This window comes from Dipodomys spectabilis, unplaced genomic scaffold (assembly GCF_019054845.1).
Source record: "Dipodomys spectabilis isolate Male_0828 unplaced genomic scaffold, ASM1905484v1 ptg000228l, whole genome shotgun sequence".
NCBI lineage: Eukaryota > Metazoa > Chordata > Mammalia > Rodentia > Heteromyidae > Dipodomys > Dipodomys spectabilis.
In genome coordinates this window covers 11,553,717-11,576,429 of record NW_024870905.1, presented here as the reverse complement: position 1 = coordinate 11,576,429, position 22,713 = coordinate 11,553,717, and the positions used below count along the sequence as shown (strand labels likewise).

General features: G+C 40.6%; 1 protein-coding gene across 1 annotated transcript in view; it reads left to right on the top strand.

The window, feature by feature from the left end:
- The window catches only part of Peak1 (pseudopodium enriched atypical kinase 1), a 227,590-nt gene that overhangs the window by 129,214 nt on the left and 75,663 nt on the right, over positions 1–22,713 (top strand). The gene's annotated exons all lie outside the window — the stretch shown is intronic.

Here is a 22,713-nt window from a genome sequence, read left to right as displayed (position 1 = left end):
TTTTTTTTCCTGGCAGAAGTGGGCTTAGAATAAGCTTGTGGTGGGGTTGGCCATTTACAAGTAGAAGAAAGGAGGGACAAGAGATCAAAGTGGAAGACATAATTGTTCATAGGATTTAGTCTGGGTGAGGAAGGAAAGTAAGAATGCTTATTAAAATTGTAAGGGTGATGATTTTATGCCTTGGTGCAATTTGAGAATTGTTGGAGAAACGATCAGTGTGTTAAGCCAAATGGATCTGATTCTTGTGGACTGCAAACCACCCTGGAGGAAATACAGAAAATAGTTTGGGTCCTAACAATACTATTTGAGCAAATACATGATTTTGTTCATATTTCACATCTATTTAAACACAGAAGTGTTTCTAAGAAAATGAATTTGCAAGAACCTGTAGGAAGATACTGATTGTCCAGACTTTTGTGCTGAGTAGATTACTGGTGAAGAGGAAATAGAATAATTGTTCCACTATGAGTTTCATTTTTAACACATTAAATGAAGAACTATTGTATTGTGCTTGCATGTGTGACAACTTTTCATGCCATTAGATTGCTCAGATGTTTAACTGCCCATTTATTTCTGACATTTCTGGCATTTTAATCTATATAAGTATTTTAATTTGAATATTTTGTGCATATAGGAAAATTATAGTCCAAAAAAGTTTTTACTGCAAGAGAAATTTGGGTTTTTCAGTTTAATCTGGGCAATTAGTCACAGCAAAGGTGTCTTCTCCCTAAGTTATACTTGGGTGTGTCCTTGCAGTTTGTTCTCAGTTGAACTTGATCTTTAATTTTAGCTTCTTCCCTTCACTGGGAAGCTATTAGAGTTTCTGGTTTCAAATTAAGCTTGTACCTATCTGGGAAGACTTGATGAACATTGGAAGGAGTAGGCTGAAGACCTAGAGATTCCTTTTAATGAAACATACTTAAAAGTAACTTTTCACAGTTTGTTTCTAAACCTCAGAGAAAGAAAGAATGTATGACCAGGGCTCTCTTGGCTCACACCTGTAATCCTAGCTACTCAAGAGGCTGAAATCTGAGGGTCGTACTTCAAAGCCAGCCAGGACAAGAAAGTTCATGAGACTCTTATCCCCAGCTAACCTCCAAAATAGAAGTGGAACTGTGGTCAACTGGTAGAAAATTAGTCTTGAACAATAAAAGCTAAGGGAGAGCACCCAGGCCCTGAGTTCAAGCCCGGTTATTGGCACAAAAACAAAAAACAATAAAAAGAAATAACATACCATTCGTAAGGTCTATTAGAATTTTTCAAGCCACTGAATTTAGAATGTTTTTCCTAAAGCCATTCTTTGCAGGTCTTTTATAATAAATTTGGTGGGAGAGTTTTTTTCTTCCCCAGTGTGATTAGACATTGTTACAGATACTTTGGGATTATTGTAGACATTATTGACCCTTATTTCTGGGCGTTAAGTCAACTGCCAAACTTTACGACAATCAGCCCTGGTCTGAGCTTGTAGGGAATGAAACTATGTATAAATCAAGTCCCAGATCCTAGTCTTCATTTTAGATGTTTATATCATGTTCCTGATTCTACTTTTCTGTTCATGCTGGTACTGTGTGCTACAAGCCAAATTAGGCTTCGTACTGTTTTATAACTATACTCCATGCGTTCCTTGCTGTTTCTCTTCTACCTTCTTTCCAGCTCTGAGTAATCTTTCCTCCGTAAGAGGAAATACTGTCACCTACCTGCCTTGTCCCCAGGCACCTTCTTCCCCCAATAAGTCCCCTCTAAAGCCACTCCAAATGTTTAGCCCTGTTTAAAATGTTTAAAATATTGATATACTTTATAGTCTTGGCCTCTCTTGAAAAGACCTCCTTGGTAGTAGTGTCTTGTTTTAACCATTTTTGTCTGCACTATGCCTTACTTTGTGTATTGTAGCCACAAAATAATATTTGTTGAATTAAAGATCAGAAACAGCTAGAGAAAAAGCATGTGTGACAACAATGGTCAGGAAATCAGAAAGTCAACACACAGAAGTGCCCAGTGTTGAGTTATTGGGAAGAACAGAGCTCATTCAGACTTATACAGGGGGACCTGAATGTAAAGCCCGTCAGAAGCTGGGGGGCGGCTGGAAGAATGACAAATTCATTTAAATGGCAGTATTGGATAAATATCTGAAGAGATTTTATATTCCTTCCTCCTCCCTCCATTACAATAGGTTACAACTAATTTTATGAATGAGATCATCTTCTTACACTGAGAATGTGTTGGTAACAAAACCATCTAGTTCCAGCCCTCCTGTGTATTCTCAGCATAAGGATGTCAGCAGGCTAGGGGCCTGCTGGGGACAGTACTGTTCATGGAGGCCCCTGCTGGATAATCCTTTACCATGTAACTAACAGGAAGGGTTCAGGGGAGGGGTTTCTCACTGGGAATGGAGGTCATTCTCTTTCCCAGGTCAGAATTCCGGTTCTCTTAGGCTACTTTTCTAAGCTACTGCCTGGCTCAGAATAAAGATGAGGATCCGAGTACTCCTGGAATGAGAATCATCAAAGTGTCCTGAAAACAAGAGACAAGAGTTTTCTAGGGCCAAAATACTCTGACTCCTAGAGGAGCCTCGTGTGTCTGACCCACGCAGCCTCCTAGTGCGTGGCACCAGTGAGTTAGACCATCAGCTCAGAGAGATGAAGCCAGGGTAATGCAACACCTAGTGCTTTCACTAGTTCTAGGTGCCAGCAGAAATGCCTTAACATCTTTCACTTTTAGTACCAGTACTGGGGCTTGAACTCAAGGCTTAGGCACTGTCCCTTAGCTTTTTCCATTCAGTGCTAACACTTTGTCACTTGGGCCACACCTCTACTTCTGGCTGTTTTTAGTGGGTTAATTGGAGGTAAGAGCCTCATGGACTTTTGTGCCCAAAGCTGGCTTTGAACCTTAAGCCTCAGCTCTCAAACTCCATATATTTCTGGTATTGAGATTTGAACTTCAGACCTTATGTTTACTCTGCCTGTTTGTATGCCTAGTGCTTAGTGCTCTGTCATTTGAACTATACTTTCAGCCTGCATTTTTGCTAGTTATTTTGGAGTGGAAGTCTTCATTACTTTTCTATCTGGATCATAATCCTCTAGATCTCAGCCTCTTGAGTAGCTGGAATTAATCAGTGGCACTGAGCAGAAATGTTTTGTAAGGTAGTTAAGAATCAAAGAAGATAGTAGATGAAAAGTGTTTTGTGTACAGCAAGTGGTAACAAGTAGCATGAAGATAAACTCAGTTTCATCTTCACCTATAAAGAGGGTGGTGTTAGGTGCCAGTGGCTCATGCCTATAATCCTAGCTACTTAGGAGGCTCAAATCTGTTCTAAGCCAGTCTGGCAGAAAAGTCTATGAGACTTATTTCCAGATAACCAGTAAAAGAAGCCGGAAGTAGTCATGGCTCAAGTGGTAGAGAGATAGCCTTGAGAAAAAAAAAACAAAAAAAAAAAAACTGAGGGACAGCACCCAGGCCCTGAATTCAAGCCCCAGGATCGGCACCAAAATCATTTTTTAAAAAATTTTAAAAAGATGGTGCTTTTTGCAGGATCTCTAATCTCCCATCTGCAAAAATTCCTGAATATATTCTTTTAATTATTCCTGAATATATTCTTTTAATCAGAGCAGTTTACTTTGGGCCTTGAACTTTCCTCTAAGTTTACATTTGGACTACTCAGAAAATGGCAGAGAAAGTAGGTGGCACACTGGTCTTGTGATCACTAGCATCCTCTGGCGTTGCTAATTCTTTCTGGAGCCACTTTCAAAGTTCTTTGTCATATTTTTAGAACAAGTATATTGATGTATCAAACTTAGGACAAGAACTTCTACTTGCAAAACCCAAGTAAGGTGTTTGTGTCAGCGACTGAAGGCATAAACACCTCATGCTTTGTAGTGACAGCTCCATAGTCACATGCTTATGTGGTCAGTCTCTGTACAGTGGTAGGTGACCATGCTTCAGATTCTCTTTAAACATCTCAGATCAAAGACAGCCCTCGCCTCGCTTCGCTTGAAATGTCTTCAGATGATGTAACTAGTAATGTAATGCAAAAAAAAAAAAAGAAAAGAAAAGAGAAAGAGGAGCTGCTGCTCTGTCTCCTGGTAATGGGTTTTTCTGTCTATGCAATATTACCCATAAGGCCTTTTATCTTGTGTTGCTATGAACTTGAGCGAGTTTAAAAGAAGGTATTGATTCCTTTCATTCTTTCTTAGTTAAGGATTGATTAAATACTTAAAACATAATGCTAAGCCTAAATATTTAATTTACATGATCTTTATGTCGTACTTATAAAGGCTAAGGCTGACAGCATTCTGTAATGAGATGGGCATTTAGTTTCTTCTCACTGGAGAGATGTCCTTTACTTACATTTTTCTTTTCATTGTAGAATACAGGCAGTGTATTAGATGTTGTTTTAAATTTAAATATTGCAAGTGTTGCAGATTACATGGCATCATGGCGAATGTAGCCTATTTACTTCCTTTATTTCTAGGTTACACACACACACACACACACACACACACACACACACACACACACACACACACACACACACACACTCCGATTGAATATCTCTGGTAAAGGCAAAAATCCAAAATCTAAAATGCACCAAAATCTAAAAGTTCTTTTTTTATGTTGGTACTAGAGCTTGAATTCAGGGCCTGGACATTGTCCGTTAGCTTTTTCACTCCAGGCTGGTGCTCTAACACTTGAGCTACATCTCCACTCCAGCTTTTTGCTTATTGGATATTAAGAGTCTCATGGACTTTTGTTCCCATTCTGGCTTTGAACCACAATCTTCAGATCTCAGCCTGAGTCAAACTAGAATTACAGGCATGAGCTATTGGCACTCAGCGAAAATCTAAAACTTTTTGTCTTGATGTGATCCTGTAAGTGGAAACTTCTTTACCTTCATTCTTTGTATTATATATAAAATTATTTGAGATATTCTACAGAATTGCCATTAAACTATAGATACAAGATATCTATGAAACATAAATGAATTATGTGTTTAAAGTTGGGTCCCAAGTCCAAGTTTTTGCACTGTGTATGTATGTGTAAATATTCAAACATTTGAAAGTCTGAAACACTCCAGTCTCCATTGTTTGAAATAAACACACATTTATATAAAAGCACATTTTTGAAAACCTATGCTAATTACACCATGGAATTTCTAGGCTTGAATGTTTTATAGGACAATTTCGTGTCACAGCCTTTTAAGTCAGAACCTGCTGCAGTTGAGGTTATAAATAGATGAAAACCATTTTAACTACTTGGATTGTATGAGATCTGTTGACTGCATGCCATTGGAATCTTGGTGTTAAGATATATCTACACAACTCTCCTAGTCTCTAACACTAGCCAATGAATTATCAACTGTCTTCAGGCTTTGTGAACATACAAAAGAAATGGGCCATCCTGGAGGAGAACATCCCTGGGGAAATCATCTGGGGACACAGAACAACATAGTTGCAACATGAACAGTCACACATGAACAGGTGCGGTGCAGCGTGAGGCTTGAGAGCCTGGGGTGAAATCCCAGGTCCCCCAGGTGATTCAGTAACTCTGGACAAGTTACTTCAAAGTACTTCTGTTTGCCTCATCTATAAAGGAGAAATCATTGTTGAGTTGAATCTTTGACATTCCAAAAGCTAAGAAATTGGAGAATTTTTTTTTTTGACAGAGCTAGGGTTTGAACTCAGGACCTTTCACTTGCTAGGAAAGCATTCTACTGCTTTAACCACACCCTCCAGTGAAATTTGGGGTTTTATATGCTCAAACAAGGAACTTTTTTTTAAATGGAACTGGGGCTTCATCTCAGTCCCTAGGTACCATCCCTTAGCTTTTTTTGCTCAAGGCTGGCACTCTACCACTTGAGCCACACCACCTCTCCACTTCTGGCTTTTTGATGATTAATTAAAGTTTAGACTCTCATAGTTTCCTGTCTGGGCTGGTTTTGAACTTTCATCTCCATATCTCAGCCTCCTGAGTAGCTATGATTACAGGCGTGAGCCACTAGCACCCAGCTCACTGTACATTCTTTGAACAGGCTAGAATTACATGCATGATGGACCTTTGGTAACTGAGTCCCAATGCAGTGGCAGGGCCTAAACCAAGGGCACCAGGGGGAGGCTGGCAGAGCAGCGGGGGATGTGCAAGATGCCGCCACAGAAGCACAGAGATGGGCAGCACCAAACACATGGAAGGAAGAAACATCATCAGATTTCTCTGGATGCTTCTAAACACTGCTCTCCCCACAAATGGCATCATTCAGCAGAATCTTAGAAAACGCTGGTGTAGCAGCGCAGTGGAAATCTTCCGTAAGTGCTGTCAGAAATGATCAGCTCTGGGGACTCCAGCTGGTAATGTGTGCGTTTACCTCCAGCTTCCTTTGCCCCTTTGTACTCCGGGGCCCAATAGGAAGCAGGGCTTATCCCTGCCAGAAGTGTCTCCCTAGGACAAGCTTGCTGAACTGAATGCCTTTGTTTAGAACTAATTGACCCTTCTAAACAGCACATTTTTTTTTTCAAGAGCTAATCCAAATTAGGCAGACTTTATCCATCTGCTAAGTCAGAGACAAATCAAGGTCAATAACTATGCTGGAGGAAAAAAAGCAAGCCTAGAAAGAAGACCCCCATCAGACAGAAAGATAGTGTTGGAGGGGCAAAATAAAGGGGAGGGATTAAGAAATGTTTTACAATTTGAACATTGAATTTTATTGCTAATCTTTTTTCCTACATTATGTTAGCTGGGTGAATCATTTTTTTCTCAATGCTTTTTCTAGGAGATTAAACTCATTTAAGGCTTTATGTGTTTAGGAACAGTAGAGAAAAGTCTAGAATTAGAAAACAAATAATACCTCAGTCTCTTGGTCTGACTTTTAAGTCTGTGGTTAAGTGTTCTATATTAAGGAGAACAAAAAATAGAAAGCTACATATTCTCTTAGGCGTTTGGATGATTTTTAACTTAGATACTTTAAATATATTAATGATAAGAAATGATTAAATTGGTTGAATGCCCTTAAGATATACCCCCAAGTGTTGGATCATACCTTCAAGTCAGTCTTCACTGTAGTTCCAAGTAAGTATTGGATAAGTCTAACAACTGTAAACAATAAAAAGTAAAAGCAGCCCAGAGCTGGTGGCTCCTGCCTGTAATCCCAGCTACTCAGAAAGCTGAGATCTGAGGATCATGGCACAAAGCCAGCCCAGGAAGGAAAGTTTGTGTGACTTTTATCTCCAATAGAAACTAGTTAGAAAAAGCTGGAAGTGGCGCTGTGGCTCAAGTGGTAGAGAGCTTGCCTTGAGAAAAAGAATCTCAGGGACAGTGCTCAGGCTCCGAGTTCAAGCCCAAGACTGGCAAAGCTTTGTTTTCAGTGAGATGTTGGGAAGAATATCAGTTTTCTTTTAGTTTATACAGTAGAACATCCTATTAACCACATTATGGATTTAATTCCATATCCTCTGTAGGACCAAATCATCACACTCACCTTAGTAAGAACGCCCCAAAAACACAAAAACACTTTGTGAGGTAATGTCAAGATTTTTTGCTGTGAGAGTTAAGTCAAAGCCTTACTTACCCTCAGCACACATCTTGTCCCTGATCATTCTAAGTAAAACTGACCGGGCATGTACTGCTGTGTTCCTGTTGATACTTGGATGGAAGCTAAGGATGAGGTAGTAAAAGGTTAGAGACAAAACCCAAAACCCAGTTCTTTCCAAGCTGAACTAAAAACAATGACTTGAAAGTTGACTGCAAATGGATTCATTCCAAGGAACGCAAAAGGTATCTTTACCAACTGCTGCTTTGACCAGATGAGAGAATTGGACAAAATCACCTATTGTTCCTGGAGGCTTTGTTGACTGTAGGTTAATTTCTGTCTCTTTAGGCCAGGGTTTAGTACCATTTAGTGGCGATTAACTGCAGATACAGAAAGATGGATGGTGCATCTTAGCCTAGCGTGGGAAGGCCCCACGCTCCATTCCCAGCATGGAGGGGAGGGGTGCGTAGTGTTGGAGGTGATTGCTTTGCAACATTCAAGTTCAAGTTCGCACTGAAACATACTGGTTCAGTACCCTGGAGAGGGGCCAATGACACTGCCTTTCTAACAAGATTACAGTGTTCAAAATGCTGCTGGTTAGGGTACTCTGTCAGGAATAGCAGAATCCTAAATAGTTGCTCCTGTTACCTGTACCACTTGTCTCCATTAGCTTGCTACTCTTGTTCTTTATAAAGAAAATTGCTCCTGTAAGACTCTGCTCCCTTTCCTTGCTTCCCCTTGCAAGAAAAGTGATCGGTGCAACCAGAGGATAAACAGAGATGTTCCTGTTTAATTAGGGAACATGGGTTTTAGAATAGGGCCTGGACCTTGTAACTTTGAACAGGTTACTTAATTACATTGATCTTCTACTTCTTACACCTTCAATATCTTAGTCTGTAAAATCAAAACAAAACAAAAATTACATTAATCTGTAAAATGATAAGGCCATTGGAATATTTAGTGATTCACAATAATGTGTATTAATTATCTGGCATAGGTACTCTTACCTTCAGAATAATGGGTATCTAAACTGCATCCTTCCATTAAAAACTACTTAAGCCAGGCACTGTGGCTCACACCTGTAATCCTACATACTCAGGAGGCTGGAATCTGAGGATCGAGGTTCAAAGCCAGCATGGACAGGAAAGTCTATGAAAAATCTTCAATGAACCAAGAAAAAGCCAGAAGCGGAGCTGTGGCTCGAGTGGTAGAGCACCATCCTTTAGCAAAACATCCAAGGGACAGTGCCCATGCCCTGTGTTCAAGCTCCAGCACTGGAACAGAAACAAAACAAACCACCTCCTTAATTTTCTCAGCTTCAGGTATTTCATTAGCAGTGTAGCCAACAAAAAGAAAGAAATTGTGACTTGATTTCTGCAAAAGAAAAAGGTTAAAATTACACTTTTGATTTCTGCCTTCGTGTTTAAACAGCTCAAATTACTTTGGAGAATTTAGACTCACGTTCCCTTTCTGCACATCCATTAGCCATGTTAATTCAAAAGATGAAGGTTTGGCTCCCCACCTTCGTTATTTTAGGAAGGAGTGGATTGCACCCTATGCTAGCTCGTGGTCTAGGATTTTTGTAGGCTGACATATGCCAAGGCAATACCCTTCTTGCTGTGCACAGTGGCACGGAGGAATCATCAGGAGCAGTACAGCTGGTACCTTCAGGAACATGACACAAAGTTGGCATCACCCATCGAGCCAGGAAAAGCCAACATTTGTTCAGGTACCCATCTTCTCAGGCCACACCTCTGATGGGGCCCCAAACTATGGCAGCTCTTCATAGAGGTGCACTGTCAAAATCCTCCCCACAACATCCCAGTGCCTTCAGAGACACAAGCACGTAGGCCATCATGCGTTTTAAAACCCACCTCTCTCTGCCACCTCAGGAAGTTTCCTTACAGTGGCAGAAAATGTTTGCCCAGCTAGATACTTCAGTACAGTGATTTCCAATAGGACATGTTCTGGGTAGCCTATTAGCCATATTACATCCACGAGAACTCTGGCTGATGGTGTATTCATCTAGAAGGAAATATTCTCTCAGAGCCCCTGGGCCTGGCCGGGAATATCCTCACCGTCATTTGTCTCACTTCAAAGCTAATTGAAATCAGCCAGCCTACGTTTCGAAATACCTAGGCATATTACTACCCATCTGGCTGCTCACAAATGATGAAGACATTTAACATAAAATCTGCTTAAGTGTACTAGCCTCTCACCTCTAGAGATCAGATCTTGTCTAGGACACACAAACGCATAGTCTTCCTTTAGTATCAGTCTGTAGGAGCAGGGCAGACATTTGGATCCCCAAACTCATAACGATTTGATGTGATTTCTCCCAAGCGGCTAACCACGTGACGGATGTGTGGCGTGATGGCAGCCAGCTTCACACACAACTGCAGGGAGAAAGCAGAAGGTGTGTGTGTGACCACCAGGCGTGGAATAGTGCGTGCGGCTGAAGGGCATATGGGACTGTTTTTAGAAACTGGATCTTATTTTCATGAAAAGCAGTAAACTCTGAGTGAAACACATGCTTCCGGTAGAAACCTTGGAAAGCATACCTTCCCATTTCACCTCTTGTTATTTGTTAGTCTCCTGGTCTTTTTAGAATTGGATTTAGATTGTTTCTTTGTTTGTTTTAGCAAAGTTAGCCCTGGGTATTGATCATTTTAGCCTTATTAATACTTGATGAGCATTTTTTGGTGCAGTAGTGATTTCCACTTTCATATTCTGTCATATGAGGTGCTGATGTCAGTTGCCTGTCTGCTCTTATGGGACACTGAGGATGACCATCTCTTCTCTGTCTTTCATAAGCAACCCTGGAGGGGACTCTCAGTCCAAACTTTGTGTCTGTGCATACAGATCACTTGTAGCCTTCCACCAAGATAACTTGCAGTATTCAAAGTTGATACTCTATTGTACTTTTAGCTTTGTTCTGTACTTGTGGGATGTTCTGACACACACAGGCTTTCCCACTTAGAACACTTGCCCTTTGTGTGTGCAGAGTGGTGCCCGGCCTCACAGTGACCACGCGTGGACACCTGTTTTCCCACTGTAGCAGTTTGATGGATGAATAACTGATTCCTTGTTGTTGTTCTAATTTTCATTTCTGTGAATTTTGGTGAGGTGGTATATTGGCAACACAACAATTATTTTGCCACAATATTTCTAGTAAATTTTTCATAACAGTTCTGGTCATACACTGACAAAAGGGATATATTCACTATTTGCATCAACATACTATAGGTAATAATAAGGAACAGAATTTCAGTCTCTCGCTCTCTCTCTTTATGTGCTGGTACTACCCTTTAGTTTTTTGTTTTTTGTTTTTGTTTTTTTCATTCAAGACTAGAGCTCTACCACTTGAGCCACAGCAGCTCCACTTCCAGCTTTTGGGTAGTTAATTGAGATGAGTCTCTTGGATTTGTCTGCCCAGGTTGTTTTCAAGCTGTGATCCTCAGATCTCAGCCTCCTGAGTAGCTAGAATTACAGGTGTGAGCCATCAGCGCCCAACTTCCTCATCCTAGTGAGTGAAAGTTGAAGTTCTTACGCCAATGAAATCTTAATGCACAGATCATTTTTGTTAACTCTATCTCTAAATCCAAATGGTTTTACTAAGGTCTCTGTTATCTTGGGCTAGAGGAACAGCTCAAGTGGTAAGAGTGACCGCCTAGCAAACACAAAGCTCTGAATTCACTTCCCAGTATCACAAAAAAACTAAAATGAAATAGATTTCTATCCTCTTTTACTCATGGAACATTTCACTTACCAATCCCCACCTCCCCTCCCCTCCCCTCCCAACCCCTATCCCCACCCCTGGTCATGGGGCCTGAACTCTGGGCCTGGGCATTGTCCCTCAGCTCTTCAGCTCAAGGCTAGCGCTCTATCACTTGAGCCATAGCACCACTTCTGGTGCTGAAGAATTGAACCCAGGACCTCATGCATGCAAGGCAAGCACTCAACCACTAAGCCACCTTCCCAGCCCACCTACCAATCTTTTTACTGAAGAGAGCTTTTTATCTAGTTATCTGTCATTCATTGTGATATTTTCTCTCCCCTTTCCATACCCTTTTCCCTTTTTTTTTCCCCTAGCAAGGCTGAACCCAGGGTCTTTCTCCTTTGGAAAACAAAAATCTCATTGTATTTTGATTTTGTCATATTTAATTGCTAACCTCTGTGAAGGAGTTCGTTCTTTTTTGGAAGAGGACCAGAAAGTAGATGTCTGCCCTCTTCTCAGTGTGGAAAAAAATATATATCTGTACACAAGTCACAAAAGTATTGCCTATGGTTGGGTACTCACACCTATAATCCTGGCTACTCAGGAGGCTGAGATCTGAGGATCAAGGTTCAAGGCCAGCCCAAGATAAGAAAGTCCATGCAACTCTTATCTCCAGTTAACCACCAAAAAGCTAGAAGTGGAGCCGTGGCTTAAGTGGTAGAGTGCTCAGCTTGAGCAAAGAAACTTAAGGACAGCACCCAGACCTGAGTTCAAGTCCTAATCCCAGCAAAATAAAAATTAAAAGCAATTTGCAAATACAAAATACCAAGCTAAACCAAGCAAAACAAACACAAGCCAAATCATAGTTTAAATGTCGAAAACTAAAACTGGGGCAAGAGAATGGCATGTTGCATACAGAACTGCTTAATCTGATTAATGGTGGGTTATCATCAGAAACCACAGAGTCACTAACAGCATCATTAAAGTCCTGGGAGAAAAAATACTGTCAGCCCATACCTTGAGAACCCTAAACCAGTGAGAATACAGAAGAAAGGGAGCAATCGGATGAAAAGAAATAAGAGTATTTGCTACCAGAGATCTGTACCACCATGTGCGCACACACACATTACTGTAACATACAGTAACAAAGTATTTTTTCCAAGACAGAAATTATCATTGGATCAGAAGAAAGTCTGAACTCTAAAGTTTTAAACTGGTCATGAAAATGTGATGTGTTGAAATTTGTAGACTGTACAAAAGTTGTCCACTGGGGTTGGAGGTATGGCTCAGGTGGTAGAGCACCAGCCAAAGAGCAAGAGCAAGCCTGAGATACTTGGTCTTAGATGAAAAAAAAAAAAAAGTTGTCCCTGTAAGGAAATGTGGGGCTTTTAAATGCTTATCTTACAGACCTGCCTGGTAAGTTGATTCTAAAATGTATATTTAAACACAAAAGGACTAGAAAAGTCGAAACAACGCATAGAAAAATAACCAAGCTGGAGGACCTGTGCTACCTTATTTTAACACTTATTATATGGCCACAGTAATCAAGACAGCACAGTGTCATGCACAGTGTGGAGAGAAAGCAAATAGATCAATAGAAAATAATAGAGGGTCCAGAAATACACCCGCTCCCATATAGTCGTTTTATTTTTTTAAAACAAACATTCCAAGACATTTTATTGCATAGAGGATAATCTTTTCAACAAATGTGCAGAAACGAGGCTCAATCTCTGCTCTCACCTCTCCACTGTAAACAACAATTAACTCCACATCAGTTGCAGGTCTAGATGTAAGAGCTCAAACTAGAAGACTTAGAAAATACAGCAGAGGGTTAGTGACCTTGGTCACTATTGAGTACTTCTAAATCCAACACAAAAGCACAGATTCTCTAAAAATTTCTTTTAAAAAGTTTGATTAACGAAGTCTATACAGTGGGCCCCAGCCTCCCTGCCTCCCTGTTTGTTGAAGTCATAGTAGAGGAGAGGGGTGGGGGTGGCAGGGGTGCTACTGTGCTCGTTTGTTGGTACATACTTTCCATAATTCCAGACTATTGCAGGACTGAGTAGAGACCACATGGCCTATCCAGCCTTCTGTACAAGACGTTTGTCAAGCTTCTCGGTTGTTGTTGTTAGGCCAGTACTGGGGCAGGAACTCGGGACTTCACAGAATTTATCTTCCCCCGGCTGGCTTTGCACCTCAATCCTCAGATCTCATCCTCCTGAGTCGCTAGGTCTATAGGATGAGCCACCAGTGCCCAGCTTCAAACTTCATTTTTTTTTTCCTGTGCTGTAGCCCTGAGCCTCTCTGTGCTCAAGGCTAGTGCTCTACCACTTGAGCCACAGCTCCACTTCCAGCTTTTTCTGCTTATGTGGTACTGAAGAATCGAACCCAGGGCCTCATTCTAGGCAAGCACTCTTATCAGCCACATTCCCAGCCCTATCAAACTTCCAATTTTAAGAAACAAAAAGGAAAAGCAAACTCAATGCAAAGTGAACAGAAGGAAATAATACCAGAAATCAGTTGCATGGAGAGGAAAGGAAGTACAATAAAACCAAGTGCTGATTTGTTATTTGTTTAAATACAAATTAATAAACAAAATGATTAGTGAAAAATATTTGTTACGGGGAAAAATTGAATGACAACATAAGTAGCCAATGTTAAGAATGAAAAACGCACCACTCTTCATGTTTTTCTCACAGTAAAGAGCCAGGTGCTGGTGATCATGCCTGTAATCCCAGCTACTCAGGAGGCTGACATCTAAAGGTCATCGTTCAAAGCCAGCCTGTGCAGGAAAGTCTATAAGACTCTTATCTCCAGACAACCAGTGAAATCCCAGTAGTAGAAATGTGGCTCAAACAGTAAAGCACCAGCCTTTAGCGAAAAAGCGAAGCAACAGTGCCCAGGCCCTGGGTTCAAGCTCCAGCACTGGCATATGTGCCACATGTGCATGCGAGTGCGTGCGTGTGCACATGCGCGCGCACACACACACACACACACAGATGAGAATGCAGTCACACCATCGAAAGCTAAGTTGTATGCATTCAGCAGCCGTGGCTGTATGCCAGATTTTGAATTTTGGTCCTTTCCCAGCTTCTCATCATTTTGCACAATTCTCTGTCATGATGCTGGCCAGTGGGTCAAGTACAAAGAGGAAATGCATTTTTCTTTTTGTTGATGTTGTTTTGATTTTTTTTGTAAGGGAATTTTTCTTTATCTCCATTGTTATGTTGGTAACTTCATTATAATCAAATAACAAAAATTGTCAAACTGAATGCTTGAAATTACTGGAGTCTATAATGTGTAAATAATGCCTTAAGAAATAAAAACCTCACCCTCACAGCCCAGGTTCATGCCACCACTTACAAAATCTCCCTCCATTCTTTCTGCTGGAAGCACTGTTTCATCTTTCTGAACCCCAGAACTCTCTTTTCTGTAAATCCTAGGATGCTATTTTATGACTTCCTATGGAGCTTTTGTGATTGTTTTATTTGTGTTTCAATTCCCTGGTTATTAATTTCTTTGAGGGTATAGACCAACCAGAGTTCCCCTGTGCCTGACTTTTCCATGTCTTATTATATCTTCTTCTCAAAAATGTCAGATAAAATGTTAATAAAAGATTTCTGCAAATATACTACTGTAAAAATATATCCAAGCCAGACACCAGTGTGCATGCCTATAATTCTACCTACTCAGGAGGCTGAGATCAGAGGATCTGGGTTTGAAACCCACCTGGGCGGCAAAGTCTATGAGACTTATCTCCAGTTGACCCCCAAAAAGCCAGAAGTGGAGCTGTGGTTCAAGTGATAGAGCACTAGCCTTGAGTGAATAAAGCTCTAGGAAAGATCTGTGCTGAGTTCAAGCCCCAGCTCCTGTATGCACACATACACACATACACACACACACACACACACACACACACACACACACACACACACACACACACACACACACACACACCTAGATAGATAGATAGATAGATAGATAGATAGATAGATAGATAGATAGATAGATAGATAGGTAGATAGTAGATCAAATCCATTTGTATGGGGGCTGGGAATGTGACTTAGTGGTAGAGTGCTTGCCTCACATGCATGAAGCCCTGGGTTCGATTCCTCAGAACCACATATACAGAAAAAGCCAGAAGTGGTCCTGTGGCTCAAATGGTAGAGTGCTGCCTTGAGCAAAAGAAGCTCAGGGACAGTGCCCAGGCCCTGAGTTCAAGCCCCAGGACTGGCAAAAAAAAAAAAAAATCCATTTGTATGAGTCTTTCTGTTATGCCTACATTCTGTATTTATGAGAAACCCTGTATTGCAGGAGAGATCCATATGCTTTAGATAAAAGAATTACAGAATAGCACTCATTTTTTAAATGTAAGAGTCTGATTTTTTTTTTTTTTTTTTGCTCAAACCTAGGACTGTTCCACTTTCCTCTAGAAAGCGCCTATAAACAAGGCCAGATTTTTTTTTTTCTTTTATTATCTAAAAAGGAACTTTGAAGCCAAAGGATTTAAATAGGCCATCAGCTTAAATTCCATGGTTCTATACCAAATGTGCCAATGATCTCATTGATTCTGAAAACTATAAAGTAGGAAGTAATTTTTTGTGAGTATGTGCTGGTACTGGGGCTTGAACTCAGTACTTGGGTGCTGTCTTTTAGCTCTTTTTCTTTGTTTCCACTAAAGTTTGGCACTCTACTACTTGAGCCACAGCCACTTTGGGGCTTATTGGTGGTTCACTGGAGATAAGAGTCTCCTAGACTTTCTTTTTTTTTTTTTTTGGTCCGGTCGTGGGGCTTAAACTTTGGGCCTGGGCGCTGTCCCTCAGCTCTTCAGCTCAAGACTAGGGCTCTACCACTTGAGCCACAGCACCACTTCCAGCTTTTTTTCTTTTTGCTTCTGTGGTGCTGAGGAATCGAACCCAGGGTCTCATGCATGCAAGGCAGGCACTCTACCACTGAGCCACCTTCCCAGCCCCTCTCCTAGACTTTCTTGTCCAAGCTAGGTTCAAACCACAATCCTGACATCTAGCCTCTTGAATAGCTAGGATTACAGATGTGAGCCATCCAGCTAGGAAAAGCAGCATTTGCAAAGAGAACCTTAGAGACCGGAAAGCAGTGCTGAAGCCCCAGCTCAGACACCCAGTAATAATGGCTCATGTAACATCGGAGAGAATGTTTGCTTCCAGTGTCAGTTTCTTCATTTGTAAAAATGGAAATGAGAATGTTTTCTTTGTACATTAATTGTAAAATTTCAGTGGTTATATATTTGTTTGTAGAACATCTTCATACCCAATAATTATTTGCTCTTCCCCATATTTGATCATAAGAAAACATGTCTTATAGAAGGTGTGTGTGTGTGTATATATATATATATAATATATATATATATATATTATATATATATATATATACATATATAATCCTAACTACCAGGATCATAACTGAATAAATGCTAATGAATAAGTATTTCATGAAAACATTAGAAAAGAAACCAGTGTTTTACCTTATTTTTAATAACAATCAATCATCGGTATAAATTATGCTCAAACGTGTTCCGTGGTGTCTACTGAACAAGGACTGAACAACCGTGAGTCATTATCTCACTTGTCATTGTTTGCTGAGATGAGTAATTCTGCTGTTATTAAATCAACACTTTTTTTGGCCAGAACCGAACGGGCCTCCATGATATCCTAGTGTTGACAAAACATGGGCTACACAGGAGTTCATCCATATTTCATGTTACATTATAGCGTAAGAAATATTACTGATTTGTCTGACATTCTTAAAACTTGGTCCAAAGTTTATTTTTGAAACATAATTATTTAGAACATTTTATGAGCGTAAGCTTCCAGGCTTTGAGACTCTGCTACAACCCTATGATCAGTGAGCCTTGTGTACAGGGAAGATAAAAACCGCCTTGGATTTGGAATTGTACAATCTACTGTACCCATTCAGCTCTGCCTCTGAAGAATGAAAATAGCTATAGTGCTGGAGGCTCATGCCTGTAATCCTTGCTAGTCAGGAGGCTGAGATCTGAGGATCACAATTAGGAGCCAGTCAGGGAAAATTAGAGAGCTCTTATCTCTAACCAGCAAAGATCCAGCAGTGGAGGTGTAGCTCAAAGTGGTTGAATGCCAGCCTGGAGCACAAAAAGCCAAGTGAGAGGAGGAGGCCCTGAGTTCAAGCCCCAGTGCCAGCCCCCAAACAAACCACATCTTTAGAGAAAGCAGGACTGGTCATCCTGCAATAAAGGATTGTGAGGCAGAAGGAATGTGCGACTTTGCCGGAGTTTTATAACTCATTGGCCTGAGGGGACCCTGTATGTCCCACAAAACCTTCCACTCCATCATACTTCCATAACATTTTTATCAGAATTAGGCTTTTAATGGTAATGTAGGTATATTGCCTCCCTGTCTCAAGATAATCAAACTTGAATTCCTCCCAAATTAGACTGGATTCAGTGCCCTTGCCATCTGTTAGCTTGAGTGATCGTTTTTAGTATAAAAGACATCTTTTCCTGAAGGATAAAGAAATACGCTCTGGATAAAATAGATGCAATGTCTTGACTTCAGTCAGATACTTTGAAAATATCTTTCTGCTAGTGGTTGGACCTAGTAGTTTTTTTTTTAATTTGGAAATCTTGGGCTTTTCTATGTGTTATCTGTCATAAATAATTTTTAATTTCATATTTTGAAAGACATAATGGGTTATCATAAGCTAGACTTTTTAATTTTGTTTTTAGATCTGGTTTCAATTTGTTTCCCTTTAATAGAACTTTTTCAACTCTTATTTCCTGCCTTTTTATTTCGCTACTGAGAAAGGGAGTCAGTACTGTAAATTTACTTGCTAACTTGCTGGGGTGGAGACACTTCACTCTTTACTTTCTGGGGAGCTGTGTGTGTGTGTGTGTGTGTGTGTGTGTGTGTGTGTGTGTGTGCCCACACGCGTGCGCATGCACATGCACACTGGGACTTGAATGCTGGTGCTCTACTGCTGGAGCCACACCTCCACTTCTGACTTTTTGTTGATTAATTGGAGGTAAGAGTCTTACGTATTTGTCTGACCAGGGCTGGCTTCAAATCCCAGTCCTCAGCCTCCTGAGTGGCAGGGATTATAAACATGAGCCATTAACATCCAAATTCAAATATTTTCAAAGCCATCAACAATAAGAAAAAAATAGATGGTACCTCGAAATGGATTAAAAAGAACCTTCAGATAATGTATTATAATTTTTACAGTTCCTTGTATAATAATAATGGAAATAGTAAAAGATAAGCATTGTTATTGAATAATTGTTTATACATTCTTTTTTGTTTGTTTGTTTGTTTTTTGTTCCGGTCATGGGGCCTGAACTCTGTGCCTGGGCACTGTCCCTCAGCTCTTCAGCTCAAGGCTAGTGCTCTACCACTTGAGCCACAGCGCCACTTCCAGCTTTTTTTCCTTTTTTGCTTATGTGGTGCTGAGGAATCGAACCCAGGGCCTCATGCATGCGAGGCAAGCACTCTACCACTGAGCCACCTTCCCAGCCCCTATACATTCTTTATTTTCCTTTAGATCATTTCTTCAGTTTAGTTCTCTATAGTTAGATGTTTCAATCATACCAAACTAGGTATTTTCACTGGCTAGACTTTAACTGTGTCAGAATCCTTATTTTATTTCTTAAATAAGTTTATTTTTGAGTTCCTTTGTTCCATGAGCAGGTAGTATAGTATTTTTCCCCTATACTCTGTTGCCTAGATTCAGTAATTCTAGTTTTGTAAGAATCTTAATTAAGCAGAGTATAACAAAAGATGAACATCAATTACCAGTGATTAATAATCTTTAACTTGAAATGAGGTTACTAGCCTATCTGGTGTTAGCCCTATTGGTAAAAGTGCTGAGTGCCAGGTGCTGGTGGCTCATGCCTGTATCCTGGCTACTCAGGAGGCTGAGATCTGAGGATCAGGATTCAAAGCCAGCCCAGGCAGGAAAATCTGTGACTTATTTCCAATTACCTAGCAAAAAGCCAGAAGTAGAGCTATAGCTCAAGTGGTAAAGGGCCAGCTTGAGCTAAAAAATGCCAAGCAAAGCCAGACTCCTAGCTACTTAGGCAACTGAGATTTGAGGATTGCAGTTCAAAGCTAGTTGGACAAGAAAGCCTGTGAGATTCTTATCTCCAATTAACTACCAAAAAAGCTGGAAGTAGAGCTGTGTCCCAACTGGTAGAGCACTAGTCTTGAGCAAAATAAGCTTAGAGACAGCACCTCAGCCCTGAGTTCAAGCTTTAGTTTTGGCAGATGCACGCCCTCCCCCCCTCCCCCCACAATTGTGTGTGTGGCCCTTGCTAAAGGAATGGACAAGAATGTAGTAGACTACAGAGTGCCAACAGCAAAGCAGAGAAGCAAGTTTAGTGCCATTTAACAGAGCTGGGTGGTACCACTGAGGCAGACCTGGGTTCAAATCCCACACTACTTAAAAGGTGTTCACTACTGGCAGGGAATCATTTATTGAATGGTGATCATTCCTGCCCCTTCAGGTATGGTAGGAATTAGAGATGTAGTGTGCATAGTAGTATTAGAAACAGTATAATCATTCTAAGGATAAAAGCAATAGCTTGACATTGACAGACAGTTGGGATTGCAGCGGCTGCTCAATGCTGGATTTTCTTAGCAATTCTGTTTAAAGTCTCCGGGGAAGGAGACTCCACTCAGAGCCTCCTGTACCTTATTTCAGATGAATACAGATCTATTTTTAGCCCAGCTTGGTCCCAGGGCTATGCTGAGCCGGGAGCTGAGGAGAAGCTGTGTGGCATCCTAAAAGGAGACTGGCAAGAAAGCTTAACCACACGTGGGAAAGAGCACTTGGTTAGAAATCTGATACCCTCCGCCTTCCCCTCTCAGCCCCAGTCCCATGTGGGGCTCCTGGCATGGATCCCAGGGCCAGAGCTAGGACTCAGATGCCTGGTCACTCATCAATACCTCTGGAAATAAGTTTCCTTTCCTTTGTGCTGGTACTGGGACTTGAACTGAAGACCTGTCTCTGAGCTTGTTTATTCAAGGCTAGTGCCCTATCACTTAAGCAACAGCTCTACTTCCAACCTTTTGCTAGTTAATTGAAGATAATCACATAGATTTTCTTCTCGGGCTGGCTTTGAACCCCAATCCTCAGATCTCAGTAGCTAGGATTACAGAGATCAGCCACTAGCTGTAAATCACACTTAAAAATTTTTTTTAATGAAAAATAGTTTGTGCTTGGGCTGGAGGGATGGCCTCACATAGTAGAAAGTTCTTGGCCAAGCAAGAAAGTTCAGGCTTTGGCACTAACAAATAAATGAGCAGTTTGTGTTTTCTTCTTGTATTTTAAATAGTACTGCTATACAGTACAAGCTATAGATTCCCATATTTAACCAGTGTGACTTGCTCTACCACTTTGAACCACAGCACCACTTCTGGTTTTTGAGTGGTTAATTGGAAATAAGTCTCAAGGGCACTTTTCTCCCAGGCTGGCTTCCAACCACAATCCTCAGATCTCAGCCTCCTTAGTAGCTAGGATTATCTGCCTATAGCTTGCTATTTTGGGGTTTTGTTTTTGTGTGGGGTTTATTTGGGGGGTGGGGCTTTTCTTTTTTGGGTACTGGGGAACAAACACAGTGTCACTGCACTACATCTCAGCCTGACTTACTCAAAAAACAAAATTACAGGTTTTTATTTCTTAAGGCGGTTCTAGGTTCACTGCAGAATTGAAGGTAAAGAAGTTTTCCTCATTATTACTTCATTATTGCAAGTGCATGGGCCCATACATGTGTGCACACACACACACACACACACACGCACGTGTGCACGTACACACACAGAGACTCCTCCACAATCAACACTCCACACTAGTGTGGTAGGTTTGCTACAGTTAATGAAGCAACATTGACATATTACCAACCCAAGTCTGCAGCTGTGTCAAGGTTTATTCTACATTGTATGTCCAGTGGGCTTTGACAAATGTGTTCTGATGTCGTGTGTTCACCATTACAGTGTCAGACAGAAAACTGTCACTGTCCTACAGTGTCTTTCACCACCTTTTCCTTACCCCCTCCCTGATCTTCTTACTTTCCCCAAGGTCTTGCCTTTTCTAGACTGCCATATGGTTATAATTACATAATATTAGCCCTTTCAACCAAATAACCTTAGATAAGGTTTCTCCTTATCATTTCTTGGCTTGATTGTGTAACTACTTTTTACCACTGAATAATATTCGATCATGCAGTCGCTAGGATTTCCATGTGTTTTAGCCCTCCCCAAACTCAGTTGAATTGGTTGCTAACACAATGGTATTGAGAGGTGGGATCTTTCACAGAGATTAATGTCATTCTTTTAAGACTGGATTCCTTCTCTAGGGAACAGATTAGCTCTCATGAGAGTGTCCTGTTACAAAGTGGGTCCCCTCCTTCATTCCCATCCTCTCTTCACACACCTGCACGTGACTCTCACACACCTCTTTCCACATGTTATCTCTGCATGGTGACACAGCATAGTCCCACCCGGTCCTCACTTCTCTGTCACCAGAACCAGAAGCGGAATAAACCTGTATAAATTATACAGTCTCCAATGCAGTCTGTATAGCAAAGGAAAATGGGTTACAACTGTAGGTTTAACACAGTTTATCCATTTGTCTATTGAAGGGACATCCTGGTTAACTTTCTGTTTTGGCTATCATGAATAAAGCATAAATGTTGAGGTTCAGGTTTTGTTTAGACATGAGTTTTCAGCTCTTTTGGGTAAATACCAAGGATTGATGGATTGCATGGTAAGAGTATGTTTCATTGTGTAATAAACTGCCAAACTGTCTTTCAAAATGACTGGGCCATTTTCATTCCCAGCAGCAATGAGAGTTTCTGTTATTCACCGTCCTTGCCCGACATTTGGTTTTGTCAGTATTTTGGACTTTAGCCAGTCTACTAGGTATGTAGGACAGACTTACTGTTTTAATTTATAATTCTCTAATGACACATGATGTAGCATATTTTCATGTTTATTTTCCATCTGTGTATCTTCTTTATCCAGCTTTTCAGATCATTTATCTGTTTTTAAAATAGATTATTTTCTTATTGTTGAGAATTAGTTCTTCGTAAATCTTGGATAACAGTCTTTTATCACATATATATTTTTGCAAATATTTCTACCACTCTCACTGAGCTTCTAATTCTCTCTATGGTGACTTTCACTGAACAAGAGTTTTTAATTTTTTAACACGAGTTTCTAATTTTAATGAAGTCCACCTTATCAATTTTTTCTCTCATGGACCATCCCTTTGGTGACATATCTAATAAGTCATCACTAAAGCCAAGGTTAAATGATTTTTTCCAGTGCTACCTTCTAGATGATTTAACAGCTTTGCATTTTCCATTTAGACTTGTGACTCATGTTGAGGTACTTTTATGTGGAGGTTGTGAAATCTGGGTCTTGATTCAATTTTTTTTGCATGTGAATGTACAGTACCATTTGTTGAAAAG